This window comes from Plectropomus leopardus, chromosome 13, assembly GCF_026936395.1.
Source record: "Plectropomus leopardus strain MGB_pleo_1.0 chromosome 13, ASM2693639v1, whole genome shotgun sequence".
NCBI lineage: Eukaryota > Metazoa > Chordata > Actinopteri > Perciformes > Serranidae > Plectropomus > Plectropomus leopardus.
In genome coordinates, this window is record NC_142188.1 from 8,865,732 (window position 1) to 8,882,948 (window position 17,217).

Here is a 17,217-nt window from a genome sequence, read left to right on the forward strand (position 1 = left end):
GTTCTCTTTTTTTGTCATGTCATTTTTTTCAGTTTTTTATCAAAGCGAAGGGATTGATTAAGAAAGGGAATATATATATATACACCGCTGCCGATTGAGTATCTTGATCTAGGTATTTTTTCATTTTATGTGTTTACATTTGTTACTTTTTCCGCTGCTGGGAGCCTAAATTATACTTCTACATCCACGTAGCTACAATAATAAGAGGGACACAAAATGTGTCTATTTGCACGTCCCTGAGATTCTGGACACGAGCTGCACATGGTCTCCGCCTCAACATCTATCAGCACACAGGAGCGCTGATCAGACGTGTCTGGAATGCTTCTATAGAGGGCTACGTGTAGACTTGCATGTACATTAACTATCTGCACTGAAATTTGTGTCCATTTTTGGTTACAACCTCTATTCAGGGCCTTCCGAGACTTTTGGTCAAATGATTCACAGCGGTGTCAAACATGCAGCCTGTGTGCCAGACCTGGTCTGCAAAAGGGTCCAACCTGGTCCACAGAATGACTCTCTACACCTAATATTGATGCACTTATGAGGGCTAAGAAGTGAATATTGTGCATAACATTAAAATAAGTATCCTCAGTACGAAAGAATCTGAATCAGACATCTATTTTAAAACAATATTGCTAAGACACTGCAAACTTTTGTAAATGGTTAGTAAAGCAGGGGCTAACTCAGCCTGCTTCCTCAATAGATTCCACTCTAGTTTGCTTCATATATGCTGACAGACAACACAAAAGAGGAGAGATACTGGAGGAAGATAATAAGATGAAAAAGAGTTCCTGGTGAGTTCTGAGAAAAGTCAGAGGCTGAGTTGAACACAATTAATCCAGCAGTTGAGTTTGCACAAATAACTAAGGCGAAATAATTTGTTTTGTGTTTTATCTGAACTCATGTTTAGTAATATAATAATATTAATATTTAGCTTGCCAAGTAGTCAGTTTGCTAAATTGACAGATCAGTGTTATGATGTAATACGCAGCACTAAAGCTAGCTATTTATAGATAGTGTGCAGCGATTAAGCTGCAGAAACAAACACAGGGCTGTGAGGCTTTTTTTTTATAACCACAGTCAGAATTACAAGTCACAAGACCCCTACTGAAACCCAATCATTTCCCCATACACAGTGATTGAGATTAAAAGGCTATAAAACAATGACTTAATTCTTCTGGGCATCACAAACACTCTTTAATGTCCTCCTGAGCCTAGTGCACAAAGGGGAACCATCTAAGAGGAGGGCAAACAGTTCTCTAAAGATGCTTTCATGACAGTTCCAGCATACAAACACAAAGTTGCATCAGTGAAATTATCACTATCCAATCAGCCGCACAGATCCTAATCGTGCTCAGTATGAGCAGACATTTGCAGCTACTGCACACCAAAGTGGCTGCCAGAGGGTTCAAAATATTCTCTTAATGCAAGGTGGAGCTGAAATAGTTACACGATTATGTTCAAAAATAAAAAAGAGTAGTTGTCTTTCGTTAATGCGACTGTGTCTGTTTTTATGTGGTTTGTATATGAGCTGCCAAATACAATAATTTCCCTGTTGGGATAAATGAAGTATCTATCTATCTATCTATCTATCTATCTATCTATCTTGTGATTCGATCACTCCTGCTACTACACTTATCTACAACTTGAAATGAACGTGGGCCAGCTGGTGCAATATCAGACACTATCCATTACACTAAATGGATAATAAAAAGGCCACAAGGTGGCGATTGGAGAGGTAGATAAAGCGAGAACAGATAGAAACAGAATGAGAAATCATGTTTACAATTCATATATAAATATTTCATCATTAAAATCATGGGGATCGTCAGAAGCATAGACTTTATATCAAGTTGGACAACATGACGGTTCCCCCTAAAGTGAAGTTGTTTAATCTCCATCGCCCCCTGGTGTCCGGCTGCAGTATAGTTCATAAAGCCCGCCCCTCCGTATTAGTGAAAGGGACATAGGCCAAACTAAAAACTCAAAGTACACGCCAAATACATTTTTCCCAAAGATGTTTTTTGTTACTGAAGGTAGTTCTCATCACCCTGATGTTTGTTCAAGTGATCGTTTGTATGATGAGTTTAGTTTTAAGGAGTTACTCGAGTCTACAAAAAGCAGATTTTTCCGCCATAATCGACAGTTGTGTGTGCCAATCTGTGCACTCACGTTCAATAGGGCTGCTGGTGATTGTTCAAATGGGTGTTTTGGCGGGAAAGCCCTCACTGCAGAGATTGCTAGAGAATCTGGCTCAAAATCACCAAAATCACATCACCAGCACAAGATGGCAGCAGCTGTATTCAAGATATTTTAGCTTCATTTAGGCATAGTGGAGACCAGTGGGGATGCGTCGGATATCTTTAAATACAGTCTATGGTCAGTAATAATATATTGTGACATCCCTAATGTGGGCCAGTGTCTCCTTCCCTACTTCCTACCCCCGTACTTCCGGCGCCCTTACTCTGACCACACCAATCTTCAAACACGGCCTTCAGTGTGGTCTCAACAACACATCTGTAAAGTTTCGTGTATGCATCTTGCACGGTTGTAAAGCTATTGTGTTGACAAAATCTGTCTACAGACTGACAGACATACAGTAAACACACCTGGCAAACTACTCAAAACTGCCTCTGTGGTATTTCCTGCTACAAAAAGTGTCACCAAGAAAACATTTTGTAATGGTGACACACAGACTCAGAAGCTGAAAACAACAGTGGCCCAGCTGTCATGTCTGGTAAATATGTCTATGTGCGCATGTGCAACACATTCTAACTAAACTACACAAACAAACAGTCTGTGCAGGAATACACTCATCAGTTATAGCCTCAACGTAACCTTTCTTCTGGTTCAAAATGAGAATCTGGACTGTAGCATGTGTTTTTGATAATTTCTTATATGTACACTGATATACTGTAACATACTACTCACATATTTTGTATACTGTGCGTCAGTGCAGATTGTGAAACTCCCACTAACGTCACTAACAGACTCATTTCTATACACAGATTGATGAAGGTGATTATGCTCCTGAGCTGAAGCCTTTTGATCGCCTTGCTCCATCTGAAGCCAGCTGCTGTAATATCGCCAGGATACACAACATCGCCACTTTCACTTCAGCCCTTCAAAGGTGCGGTCAGTGCGTCACACCATGATTGCATGACTAAGTTTGGAGATGCAGCTTATGTGCCAAGTGCCAAATATAGCAGATATTTGCCGCAACCTGACCAACTTCCGAACAAACCAAACACATTTGTCTGCATGGTGCTATTGGCCATCTCTGTGATTATCCAGTCTGATTTTGAGTTATATTTCTATTTTTAACCCATCGCTGCAGACGGAGGAAACTCTTTTGCAAGCTGCGCTATTTATTGATCAAGGAAAATCCCTCACCATGATGGATTTATAAAAGTGAGGATTCATATACTGCCTTTTGGAGTATTAAGGGAAATAAAATAAGCTCAAAGTAACCTCAAATAGCCATTCAACGCCACACAAACAAGTCAAATACACCTAATTTCGTAAAACGTCTGTAATATTTTCCATCTAGCCCTCAAATCCTTCCTGCTCTTCAGCTCTTACAAACAAGCAACTTAAAAAAAATGATTATTTTATTTTGGCTTGTTTTTGAAGCAGAAATTCTGATCAGGAAAGGCAAAGCTACTAGCCTACACATTAAAATCTGAGAGAAAAGGCCATCATACAACTGCATTCCTTCTGAGATTGATAAATATCAACCAACACTGAAAAAAAACTGATGTCCAGCTTGCTTTCACTCACCAGTTTGTCAGTCTTCATCCTCCTCTTCATCAGAAAGTCTTCACTGCAAACTGAGGAGGGCAGAGAAAGAGAGAGCAGAGAGGAAAAAAGAAGAGAGAAGGAATGTTTTAATCACTCTGAAGGAAGCCAGTTATCTTCCCACACACATTTCTGAGTGTCCTATTCACACAACAACACACACACACTCACACTGAGATACCTCCAAAGGTCAAGGATGAATCAGGAGAAGAGAGAAAAGAAGGGGGCAGAGATTTAGAGAATGAAAAGACTGAACAAAATAATAAAGAGCCAGAATAGAAGAGAGGAATGAATAGAATGTAGAAAGTAAAGCAGATGACAGAGAGAGGAGAGCGCAGAGAGAGACTGGAGAGAGAAAGAATGAAATGCATGGCTTGGCTGAGTCATCGGTAACCACCACTTCCTCCAAGAGCTCTCTACTAATGAGTGGCCAACTTTCTGAACACACACACACACACACACACACACACACACACACAAAGAATCTCCAACTTAAACTGCAGTCTTCCTCCTCTCTCAGCTTCAAAGTGCTCACACCATTTACCCCTTACATATGGGATGACTGTGTGTGTGTGTGTGTGTGTGTGTGTGTGTGTGTGTGTAAAAGACAGCCTGAGAAACCGACCCATGCACTGACCTTGCTGTGTGTCATGAGAAACAGCCCTATCTGTTGCTACATTCAGAAATAAACAGCTTCTCCCTTTTCCCAGAATTCCCAGAGGAATGGTTTCTTAACTTGTATCCATGCAGGGGAGAGTTACTGAAGCTCCTTACTCAAAGGAATATAGTTCACTTTTCGGGGGAAAATGCTGGTTTGCGTTTTTGGGAGAGTGAAATCAGAAGATAGATAACATATTTGTGCGTTAATGTGTGGCTATGTAAATTTCAAGGGAAGGGTTATTTCATTAACAAATGAAACACTGACTTCATATGCAGTAAAACACGCCTTAGTTCAGTTTAATACACTCAGCGGTTTTGCTGGCACGGCATGTATGACCAGTAGTTTATGGAGCTAATCTAAGCTAGTGTTTCATGCTGCATAACAGACATTACTGAGGCACATTACTCCCTGACTTTACACCTCTAGAGGCACAGAGGCAAACAGCTAGCCTGGCTCTGTGGAAAAAAATAATATCAACAGCCCTAAAGCTCGTTATTATGAATATATATCGTCTTGTTTGTTTAATTTGCAACACATTCTTATCTCAACATGTCAAATACCAGTGTATGACACACTTAATACCCTCCTGCATCAGTTTTGGAAATATGTCAATTTACCCTTGTAACATGCATTGTGTCCTTTCAAAATACATTAGCGTTTGCACGTTTGTTTATGCTACATAAATTCATTCTGTCTTTTTCAAAATAAACATCGAATGTAACCTGAAAAAAAATCTTAATTTTTACGTTGACTACCAAAGCTTTGGCAACAATAGTACGCATGACGGCTTGGCTTAAAATAAGTACAGTTGTTACTAATGTAGTGTAACGTCATGTGACATTTTGTCATGGTTTATTGTGTTCTGTCTTTCAAAAGTGTGTGTTGTAATTTGAATTATGTCTGGATGCATGCCTCTTCTTTTTACTGCAAAACAAATCTACTCACAGGGACAACTAAAGTAACATTAACCTGAACCTAATACACCAAAGGCTATTATGCTACACATACTAGCAAAACAACTTGACTGACTTTTTGTTTCACCTGGAAAACAATACAGCTGGCTCCTGGGTTAAAGTTCAGAGTTAGTTTGACCATTTCAACTGCCCTGCTGCCCACCTTTTGTGGGCTTTCTTACCAGTAAGTTGTCTTTTTAGGGAGAGTTATGCACTGGAACTACGTCTCAACCGATACCTGATTATCTACCATCTCTGGACGGTGCAGATTTTAGTTTCAGTTTTGGCCTCTGTAAAGGCACTTTCACTGTGCATGGTAACTTCATCCAGCTGTTATTTGCTGAGAAATAGCCTAGTTCTACCACATGTGCCCCTGAAACCACGATTTTTTTATGTACTGTTAACCAGCAAGTACAAAATGTTAATTAGTGAGTTTTTAGACAAACTTTAGATGAAAGCAGACCAGCTGTTTCCCCCCTGTCAATTTTTTTTTGCCAAACTATGCCAACCACTTCCTGATTCGCACAAACAGGAGGTTAGTTTCAACTGTTTTATTTAACTCTCCAAAAGAAAGCAAACAAGTATATCTCCCAAAAACTTCCTTGACAAACCAAGGCCTTATTACCGCATATGTGGGTGCAGTAAGACACATGAGCTAAAAGTTCAGTGATTTTTGAGAAACACTTTGGCTCTATATCACTTCTTTGGTAATCCTGCAAAGCACACATTTTTAAAAAGTCCTTATCATAATGCAGCAGCAGTGTCGAAGCCATATGTGACGGCAAAAGCGAAGCTTGGTCAGTAGAGCCGAGATCAAAACCGGAATTAAGGCTAATACTGAAAGCACAGGTTTTCACAATCTTGGGGCACAGAGTTCAAGTTTGGTGACTTATGATGACCTGTGAATCATCGCCTGTGATTCTTAGTCTGAACCTGACGAGGTTGAGCCTAACTACACAGCTTCAGGCCACTGTGGGCTGTCATTTTTTTTAATTCACTTGGGCTAAACTAGAGATGGTTTCATTTGATGTCATGTCTATTTTTTTTTTAATCCGCGCACATCAAACAATTCCCCCCTCGACCTGTCCAGGACTGTCTGTGACATTTCATGAGTTGTCTTGTCTTTGATACGTATTGGCACACCAGTAAAGAGAAAGATAACGTGAAAACAAAATTACTTCATCATCCTGAAAATGAACAGTGCTGTTATTTGTCTACTCATGTGATATTCAAAACTCTTGTACAGTCAGATGTATCCTTGCAGCCACTCACTGATACATTTTGCAATGTTTCAGTAAAAGATTTAGCCCTGCAGAGAGGCAAATGACTTGAAATCATCCAAAACACCCAAAAATTGTAAATCCTGGATTTGGAAACTATTCGGTTGTCTACATGCACAGTATAAATAAGCCTGCCTCTGGGGTTATTGTGTTACAAATTCATCCCTGTCCCCGACCAGCTGAGTGTCCTATCCGGAGGAAATCATGGAAACTCAGAGCCAACTTCATAAATACACACATCCTCCTCTGCAGTTCCCACGCTTTTCACAACACACACATACAGTATACGCAAACCCTCATTATGCACACAGACACTCAAGCAAGAACAGACTTGGACATGATGTCTGATTCATACAATGTGCAGTCATACTGGCAGTGGCAGAAATGGGACAAAGAGCATTGCTCCGGAAGCTTCTATAGTTCAGCCTGGTGTGTTACACATACAGTATAATGATGATGAACAGGATATGACAGTTCTGCAGTGTATCTGCTGCACTGCAGACTTTATGTACCAGTTTCTGCTTCAAGACCATCCAACAGGAAGCTCCCCTGCATTTTCACTGTATATAGCCACTTCGCCTTTCAGCTACACCATCCTTAAAAATATATAATGCTGTAAATAATGTCTTCAAAAAAGGGATAATATTTAGGTTATTGTGTGGCGCCCATGTCAACAGAGGAGCGGTTCTGCAGCTCAGTCAGAGCTGACACTAAAACTGGAACTGCTACTGCAAATGATTAGCTTCGTGCAGGTTTTCATTACACTGGCAGGTTCTTGATATGCAAATGGCAAACAGAAACAAAACTAAGAGTCTACAACCAACCCACTCTTTAAGCTGTGCTCACTATGGTGCTTTGAGCTAAATGCTAACCTCCACATGTTAACATGCTGATTTTTGCTAAGTGAAGTTGAGGCCAGTGGAAAAATAATGAGATTTCCTGGCATTTGGTCATAAATTGAAGTAAAGTAACACATTTTAAGTGGAGCTTGATGAAAAAACATGAGACCACCAAAGTCAGTCCATCCTCGAAGGACCATGAATTTCCTGACAATCCATTCAGTAGTTTTTGAGATATTTCAGTCTTGACCACCAAGATGTACTGGCCCGTTTTCATTCCCATGTTATCATATAGAGAAACTTTGTTGCACAGCCTCGGCATGTGATACTGAGACTAAAGGAACCCTTTGGTGTCTCTACAAGATGCACAAGGCTTTCAACTGACTTTAATGTGCATGCACAGCAATATTTGATGCTATAAAGAGCAGGAAACTCTGCATAGGCCCTGAGATCGAGGAGGTGGAAGGGTCAAACAAACATGGACTTTAACCCCAGAGAACGCTGTTTGTGTCCCGTGTGATAACAAAAGTCACTGCTGTTTTATTGTACATAATGTACTTATTCACTTGACTCATTTATGACATGTTATGTATTATGTATGTTATGTTTTCCCCTAAAGCTAACTAACTATTTTTGTTGCCTAAACCTAATTGCAACCGCTTGACAACGTTAACCATGGCTTAAACTGTCTTTCAGCTGTGCGTCACAAACAGGCACTAAATGATGCCTTGTGTGTTGTTACGAGCCGGTGAGGGGGCGTGGCAAAGTGTGGCTATTTGACAACCTGGGAATGAGAACAAATTGGGATGGATAGACAGACATTGGTATTCATAGAATCATGCAGCTAACATTTTTAAAAAATATATAAAGTACATACATGGTTTGTATAGAAATTATTGAATATTACTTTGAAAAAGAAAAAAAACTCAGCTTCTTTCAACACATTAGCCACTGGTAACCAGTAAATACCTAGTTACAGCATCCAGCATATAACCATGACCTTTTCTGTACAGTATATAAATGACCACTCAGCTGATCATTGTAAAACCCACTATAGAGTTAGGTATTTACTTCAATGACTTGCAGCTAAACTCCAGGCATAATGAGAAGAAGTGAAAGTAGGTATTTTGAGAAATGCTTGTTCAGCAGAAGTACTCATTGTGGGACGACTGTGGGAGATTGAGTCTACAGATGAGTCACAGGGAACCATCACACGTCATATAAGAACGAGTGGCACAGGGTCTATCTTTAGTATCCGTGTGGGAATCAAACTGTCGCACAGACTTTGCCATGGGGTTTTGTGCCCGTGCCTAAATAATGTACAACTGTCCTTTGAAGACATACCGGTAGTACTTCTTCAAAATAAGTATAACTAAGATGCAGTGGGAGAAAAAAAAGGTCTTGTGCTTTAATAAATTGGCATTGTTTAAACTGTAGCTTATAGTAAACATGTCCGTTTTATTACCTGTTAGGTGCCAGATACAACATACATGCATGTGTGTGTCCAGACATGTATGAATAAATGTACTACACAGTTGGATTGCGTTAACTAATTAATTAAAAAACCTAAAATTCAGAAGTACGGTGGAGGTTTCTAAAAAGCCAAAGTTACAGAAAAATAATCTGCAAAGCATGCAACAGATTTGTTTTTGCACATTTTTTGTCATTGGTGAACTACTTCTCCAACTAAAGGCAATAATATACTTCAGATCCACCACTGAATATAAAACAGCTGCTAAATGCATAAAAGCATGTCTGGCTTCTGCCAACAGTTAAGTATCCTCTGATGATCTAAAAAAAAATGACATTTTAAATGGACAAGAATACAACAGCTCTCTTTATAGAAACACCGAGTCTTTCAAGGGACTGAGCGGGATTTTCCTCCTTAAATACCCTATAATTACTTTTCCTTCAAAGTCATTACTTATGGTTAGTAGACTGTTGGCCTCTGTGTCTGCAGAGACCTGGTCCTCTGCCTGCATTACTGTATTATTTTAGTGTAGACAGTGTTATGCTTAACCTACGGCACCTGGCACCAGCACCATACTTATCATACACCATATTTTATCTTAAAAATGCTGAATTACAACAGAAGCATACTTTTTTCATCATGTCCTGTCTCCTGCACTCCTCGTCTGAACCAAACAAAGTATTTCCAGTAGATGAGAGCACGTCTGACACAACAATTTCCTGTTATGTGCGACATGTATGCAAGGGCAACTCTGAAAAATGTCTGGTCCTACTCCACCCCCCCGACGATGCTGTCATGAATAGTCACCCCCCCCCCCAAAGGACACTTCTAAGCCAGGAAAAACCCCGACACGGCTTAAGTTATGACTGGACAAGCAAACAGTCAATTCAACCCATGTAAAATCCAAGATGGCATATCATAATTTCTTCCTCACTTACAGATTGGAGTTGCATCAGTGTATACTCCCACATTAGCATTGAGTCATTTGGGCACTCCTATGTGACTGTGTTGAGTAACCAACAGTAAAAGAGAAATTTCTGCCACCTCTTCACTCTGCAGGGCGTCCTGCTGACTCAGCAGGTGAGAGGGGTCCAACTGTAGACCTCACTCGTGGGTACTTGCTAATGGGAAGAGTCAACAGGAGGAAGCTGTGTCATTTCCTTTGGTGCCCCGTTTCCCACCCTAAAAATTTCATTTAACAAGAATTTACAATGTTCAAAAGATTTCTCCACATAGTACATAAACATATTAATATCATGTTGTTAGGCAAGTAACAGCCAAGGTCCCACGTAAAAAAGATAGCTAAATATTGTTTTTGTAGTGTGTTTTGATGTGAAAGATGTACTAAGTTACGTAAAAGGAAACTTTGCTGATTTTCAAGCAGCTCTGTGTCATCATAGTGTGTGCAGATAAACAGTGTTGGGCTTCCCCCGTGCTGCAAGCACTCAGAGCTCCTGCAAATCTGCCAGCAAAAGCCTGCTGGCTGATGCGAAATGTGCCATCAAGATCTGCCAGCAAATAAGCAGGGAATTACGAGCACTCACAATGTGGAAGGAAGCCTGTCAGCTTTTATCTGCGCACACTGCAATGACATAGAGCTGGTTGAAAGTTGGCAAAGTTAGCATATACAGCGTTAAACTGTTAGAAATGAAAGCACAGACCTCAGTCCAGAACTACAGCATATCATATAAAATCATGATTATATTATAGGCCATTATGTTATACCCTCTGGGATAAAACAGAAAACATGAGCCCGTCTTGTGTCGTCAGTATTTTAGTCAATTTTCTGAATGTGAGTCTAAATTCATAACGCCAATGAAAGTGATTATATATACTTTACATATTACATCAAATAAAAACATATAAAGCTGCTGACTTTAACTTCTTGCTCAGAATGATAATGAAATGGTATTATAACTTAAGTGACAAACACAATATCACCTCACACATCAAGCTAATCTTAAACAGCAGTTTGAGTTGGCTTCTGAAGGCCACAATGTGTTGATTATTGTAGGTGAAAATGACACGTTATTTAAACAGAAGCTTTCCATCTTTACACCTCGTCAAAACAGCACCTCCACCTCTGTCCTCCTAACTATAAATCTACAATTACTGGTTGCTGCTGTTGCTATGGTGACGTAAAGTGGAACAATTTGTCTGGTGATGTTTTATGGAAACACTGTTGGGCAGGAGGACTCAGAAAACCAGTGGGAATGGATTGGCACCCACACTGCACCTATTTACTCTATCTACTGTGTTTCTGTTAACTTGGAAACATCCAATAACCCTGCAGTAAATAGCAATATTTTTTAAATTCTTGCTTTCTACAGTATCTGTACATAGCAAAGTATGGTTAGAGTTAGACAACAGGGAGCGAACATGGTTATTGTTAATAAACAAATATTATTGCAGAAACACATCGAGTCTGCTGCATAAAAGCCAGACTCGCCTATCCATCTGTCTGAGCTCACTCTTTAGGCAGTAAATTGCAAGAAGCAAATGGTGGCATTGTGCATTTCTGCAAACCACAAAAATGTCATGTCATAATTAAAATTTCTAAAGTGATGTAGTATACAAGCTGACTTTGTCATCTGCAAATGGAGTAGATGGATAGCGTGGCACTTTGGCACTATGCCTGCCACGCTGCAGACAACTTTTGGAGAACAATAAACATAACCTGTCGTGATTTAGCGAGTCTTTTCTGTGTTTCCACCAGGATTTTTCCACACCAAACATGGATGTTTTGTAGCTACCCATTGCTGTTCCAGTGACTTTTGTAGCAATCTGTTGCTGTTTTTCTAGCGGCTTTTTAGGCACCAAACATTGGCGTTTGTAGTAACTCATCGTAGTTTTTCAAGGTGCTTTTTTGGACAACCCCTTATTGTGCTTACAGCTGCATTTTAGGCACCAAAAGATTTGTAGTTTTGAAGGTTTTTGTGTTTTGAAACGCCAACATTTTTATGGAGACTGGGTTGCTTGAGGTCAGAATATGTTTGAAACAACCGAGTTTGTATGATGCACTTGCAATGGCACTCATGAGTTTAATTCTGAGGCCACTGGTCTGTGCCACAATAAAAAAAATGTTGCAGCATTTGTTACTGATGCATCTACAGCATCAGCTACTGTAAATCACTGTTACAGTTACAGCACCTACACAAGTGAGTCATATCAAGTTGAATGGGCAGTATGCGTCACCTCTGGTAGAAATCTAACGTCATTGTTTTTGTAGATGAGTTTACCGACAACTGCTGCCTCGCGGGCTGTTGCATCAGTTGCAATCTGCAAATAAATAGAATAAATAAAAAAATAAATAAATAAAAAAATACATTTTTCATTTGGAAAACTGCATCATCAAAGAGGAACTTTGGTCACCCAGCAACACTGATGAAATGATATTTAACAGGATATTTACTTAGCAACACAATTGAGCTGCCAGCCTTCAGAATGACTATCAAAACAGTCTCAACAATGACTTCTCATTGCCTCAAGCATACATTACTGTTTATTCTATTTTTACTGCCCCTGAAAACTTAATTCCCCACCCTACCTCCCTCATCCTTTTTTCCCACATTCCCTCCGTCTCCCACAGCCCGGTCTGGGTCTCGGTCATGACTCAGAGGGAGCAAAGGACCTGACTCACCACTCCTTGAGTCTAAACACTATTAGTTTCCAGGTGGCACACTGAGACGCTATTGTGTTTCTGATTAGCTGACCGAGACACATGGACAGACACAGCGGGGGAGATGAGTGAGGGACTTACCCCCCCACAGAAAACTGGGTTATCGTGTGTCGGTGTGGGGCTGCCAATGTCTGCATCTTATGAGTTTGTCCATCAGTGTGGGAGGTATTTGTGTGCACTCCCAGATTTTTGTGTGTGGTCCTGTGGGGTGAGTGTGTGTGACAGAAAGAGAGAAAATGTGTATGTGTTTCCACAATGATTAATGCCTGAGTGAGACCACCAGGGCTGCTGCTGCAGGTGAGACATATTTGTCTCTGCTGAGGGTCTAATAGTGACTCATTGGAACTTTGATAACAGTAACAAACTATCAGTGTCATTCCCCATCCTCATTAAACTGGGAATCAGGCAGACGTGACTGAAACACGTCATGCTCTTTCCTAAGTCACTGCTGTTGCAAAAGTGTCAGTTAGAGCTGCAACAATTGGTCAATTAATTGATTAGCTGAAAATGAATCAGCAACTATTTTGATAAGCAATTAATCATTTAAGTTGTTTTTCAAGCATAAATGCAAAATATTTAATGGTTTGAAGAGAAATTTCAAATGAATTAATTAATTTTTTTGGACAGTTGGTCGAACAAAAGACAGCATTTGATGACAATGATGATGATGATGATGATGATTTAATCAGTTTTATTGATGTTTTATAAATGAAATTATTAATCAAGAAAATAACCTGCAGATTGGAAAAAACAGGGACCTCTGCACTGTGTCAAAACACAAGGTGTTGGTTAGTAGATTAAAAAAAAAATTTACCCTGATGAAGACCAATTAAGTCAAATTTCTGCTGGTCTATCCACGTATTAATAAAGAATTTCTAATAACAATTAGAGTGCCTCCAATTCAGATTTCCAACCTATACCAAGGACTTCTACACTATGTAAAATGGACAGTCATTGTTTTTTATTCTATTTCCTTTGTAGATTAATTGATAATAAATGTGCAGCCTCAATGTAAATACACAATTCGATATACCTTCAAGATCAACAAAGTATAAGTCTTTTAGTACATAAATCACAATAGGAGAGACTAAAGTAGGATCACTGCACCCCTATTTGCTAAAAAGACCATTTTGTAATTCCACTGTGATTCAGCTCCTTTTTCTCTGTTTGCTTTTTCCAGCCCTGAGCTGCATTCTGCAAACTTCCATCTGCATTCAACTCAAACAACAGACAGAAAGGCTGAAAGCTGTCTGTTCAACATTAATATTAATGAACACGACGCCAGACAGGACTGGCGGAGGCGTCTGATTTCCACTTTCTGATTGGAAACAAATGAAAGCCAAAGTTTCCAGGTCACTCTGTGGTGTCTGACACCATTTTGCTCTCCAAAATAAAACTTTCAGACAGGCAGTGTGTGTCAAAAACCAGTCAAACCAAATACAGACTCTTCTGTCTGCTGTTTGTGTGGAAAATCTAATGAAAATTGAAACTGCGTATTAAAAAAAAAAACATAATTTCTTACTGGAAGTAATGAACACTTCATGCATTTACTTCAAAATATCGACAGTGATGTGAAATAGCGCAGGAAAAGGGGGTAGATATTATTCTGAAATTGCTCTGATTCGCTGTGTCTGCACAACATTGGGAAGCAAATAACTGGCATCCTGAGCCAGAGAACATTTAAGAACAAAATCTGGTAACATTTAAAGATGTAGAAGCGGATTTTGTTTTATGTAGTGCCAAATTATCCCTCCAAATCCTTGCACTTCCTCTCAGGTCACTGCTAGAACTGAAAACTAGAGCGCAGGACTTTAACATATAAATGGAGGGTCTTCATGAGTTTGCACAGTGCTGACTGTGCCTAATGCTGGCTGTCAGTGCTGGTATCAAGTGTCTGTGGTGACTTACTGTGCTAATGCATCAGAAGTGATGCCTTTTGAGTCAGCCACGATGAAAGAGGACAGGAAAGGAGGGACAGCAGCTAGTATAATGAAAGCTATTGTGAAAAATCCAGAGAAGCGTCCGTCCAAGTATAGTTTTTTGAGTGGCTCCTCCATACAAAAAAGAAGCTCAGCGTTCAGAGGAAGGATGTAACCCTTTGAAACCTGAGCAACTTGGTGCGATTTTTTTCAAAAACATGGTGAAAAGGCAATAAGCAAGTTGGTAAGAAATGTTACACAAATTGTAATAAATTAGTAGATTTAGAAAAATTTTTTTTTTTTTTTTTAAACAAACCGTTTAGGGAAAAAAAGCTGGGGTACAACTGTATTTATTGCTAATTATCATATTTTTAAATTAATTAATTTAAATTATCAATTTTTGAGCACCTTTTCAGGCAATTTCCTTTTTTTTTTTTTTTTTTTTCAAATTTTGAGGTCATTTTCTTTTAGTTTTTACTAATTTCTTACTAATTTTTTGTTCATTTTTTCTTTAGTTGCTCATCACCTTCTCCCTGTGGTTTTGAAAAAAAATCAGGTTTAAAGGTCTAAATACTTGTGAAAGGTCTCTGAAAGCTGCACCAAACAGTGATGTCGCTCCAGGTTTCAAAGGGTTAAGTCAAAAATAGACTTCATGAGTGCGCTCTTGGGGTTGTGGGTGATACAGCAACACACGCCAGGAGAAACACATCAAAAGTGCTTGTGTACTTACTCTCAATGCCAGAGGGGGGAGACAAAAGTCCTTCACTCCAGCTCGAAGTTCAAATGTGGATCTAAGGGGAAACATAAGGATTTGGGGGTAAATCAGTGTCATAAAAGCAGTCTACCCAAAAATGTTTCTTTTTCTCAGATCTGTGCTCAGCATCTGCAAGCTTGAAAGGTGTTTGTGAACAATTAGTGTTCTAGCAGCAGCTGTCATCTGATTAATTCATGTCAGCTACAATGAGGACAAAATTTCACAGCAAAAAAGTGTCAAAAAGTCCACAAAAACATCTCAAATAACTCATGCAGGGTAATCTGTATGCTTAGTGTGCTCCAAACATTGTATATTCACCAAAATATGACTATGTTCTTATACTTTTTAGCCACAGGAGTTGCATGGTTTTACAGACAGCAGTGCTGTCAGTCCACTGATTTTCTCCGGACTGGAGTGTCTCAACAACTATTAGTATGTTTGCCATGAAATCTGGTACATTTTGATTTTTTCTCTTGAGGTTCACATTTGTGGATTTTATTTAAATATCTTAGCAAATGTTGGATGAATTGTCATAAAATAAGTTTAGACATTTATGATTCCCTTCAGATAAACTGGAATAATTTTAGTGATTCCTACGGACAAAAAAATAAAAATAAAAATAAAAATAAGATTACTTATTTAATTTTCGTCTATGTCCAAAAAAAAAACTAATAATGACTAATTTATTTTGCAAATAAGCATGCTAATACACTAACCTAAGCTCATGAACACTGTGACCGTTACACCCACTAAAGACCTGCATGTTACTATTGTAACTGTGATTGTGACTGTGTTGAAATCCATTTGTAACAAACATGAACTGAAAGTAGACAACAACAGCATCTGCCTTCCTTCATCTGAATGAACAAGCGACAAAAAGTGTGTTTGATACTGTACGTTTTCAGTGGAATATTTTTCAAAGGTATGAGCATTAACATCCTGTGTAGCGGCCTGAAACAGTGCAGCTGCCCTTCTGTCCCACCAACAGTGGAAAACTTCAATTACAGCTCAATCAATACAATAATGGGATGCAAACGCACACACAAACACACACACACACACACACACACAGACACACACACACAGAGAGAGAGAGAGAATTAACCTAATGCAATGCCCCAGCTGTCTCTGTCTTCACTGAACTGTGTGAACCAAGACCTAACTGCTTCTCACTGCTTTCTCCCATTGTTGCCTTTAAGCACGCCAATCAATACCGCCAGCTGACACCCGACAACCAATCAATACCACCCATTCCTCGGGGGCGGGGTTTCAAACATTCACCCTCTGGAAATGACAGAGGTTGATAGAATCCGCTGATGGTTTGCTGGAGGGCAAAATAACACTGATTCCAGCACTAACGCTGATGACGGAGCAGCTGATGGATGATGTGGAAAACACTGCTCTCTGCTGGAAACTATCACAAACAACACTACCGTTTGTATTAAAGCACCCTTTAATACCTGAGCAAACGGATGTGATTTCTTTTGAAAATATAGGGAAAACAGTCCATAAGCAACTTGACAAGAAATGTCCCACAAATCACAAGAAATCAGTAAAAGGTGACAAGAAAATGATTTAAAAATTCGTTTTTTAAGGGAGCATTATTGGAATTTTTTCAAAAAAGCTAGGGAAAAAAATGTCCACTTTATTTATAATTATTATAATTTTAGAATTAAAGTCATGTTATGGAAAGATGTATAAATATAAACATGTATGTTTTATTTTCAGCAATTTTTTTATTTTATTTTATTTTATTTTATGTGTACTTTTTTGCTTATTTTCAAGTAACTTTCTTGTTACTTTTTATTAATTGCTTGCTTATTTTGGGACAAATTCTAGTTATGGTGCTTATGGCCTTTTCTT

General features: G+C 39.1%; 1 long non-coding RNA gene across 24 annotated transcripts in view; it reads right to left on the reverse strand.

Annotated features, from left to right (window-relative positions):
* Positions 1-17,217, reverse strand: part of LOC148187662 (uncharacterized) — a 90,450-nt gene that overhangs the window by 61,154 nt on the left and 12,079 nt on the right. For 14 of the 24 annotated variants that reach the window (XR_015778468.1, XR_015778471.1, XR_015778481.1 and 11 more), the window contains exons 2-3: positions 15,331-15,391; positions 3,781-3,830 (exon numbers count right to left, since the gene is read on the reverse strand). This is a non-coding gene — a long non-coding RNA (uncharacterized LOC148187662). Of the gene's footprint in view, positions 1-3,780; positions 3,831-3,969; positions 4,276-15,330; positions 15,392-17,217 lie in introns of those variants that run through there. The other 10 variants (XR_015778465.1, XR_015778479.1, XR_015778486.1 and 7 more) reach the window with 9 other exon arrangements.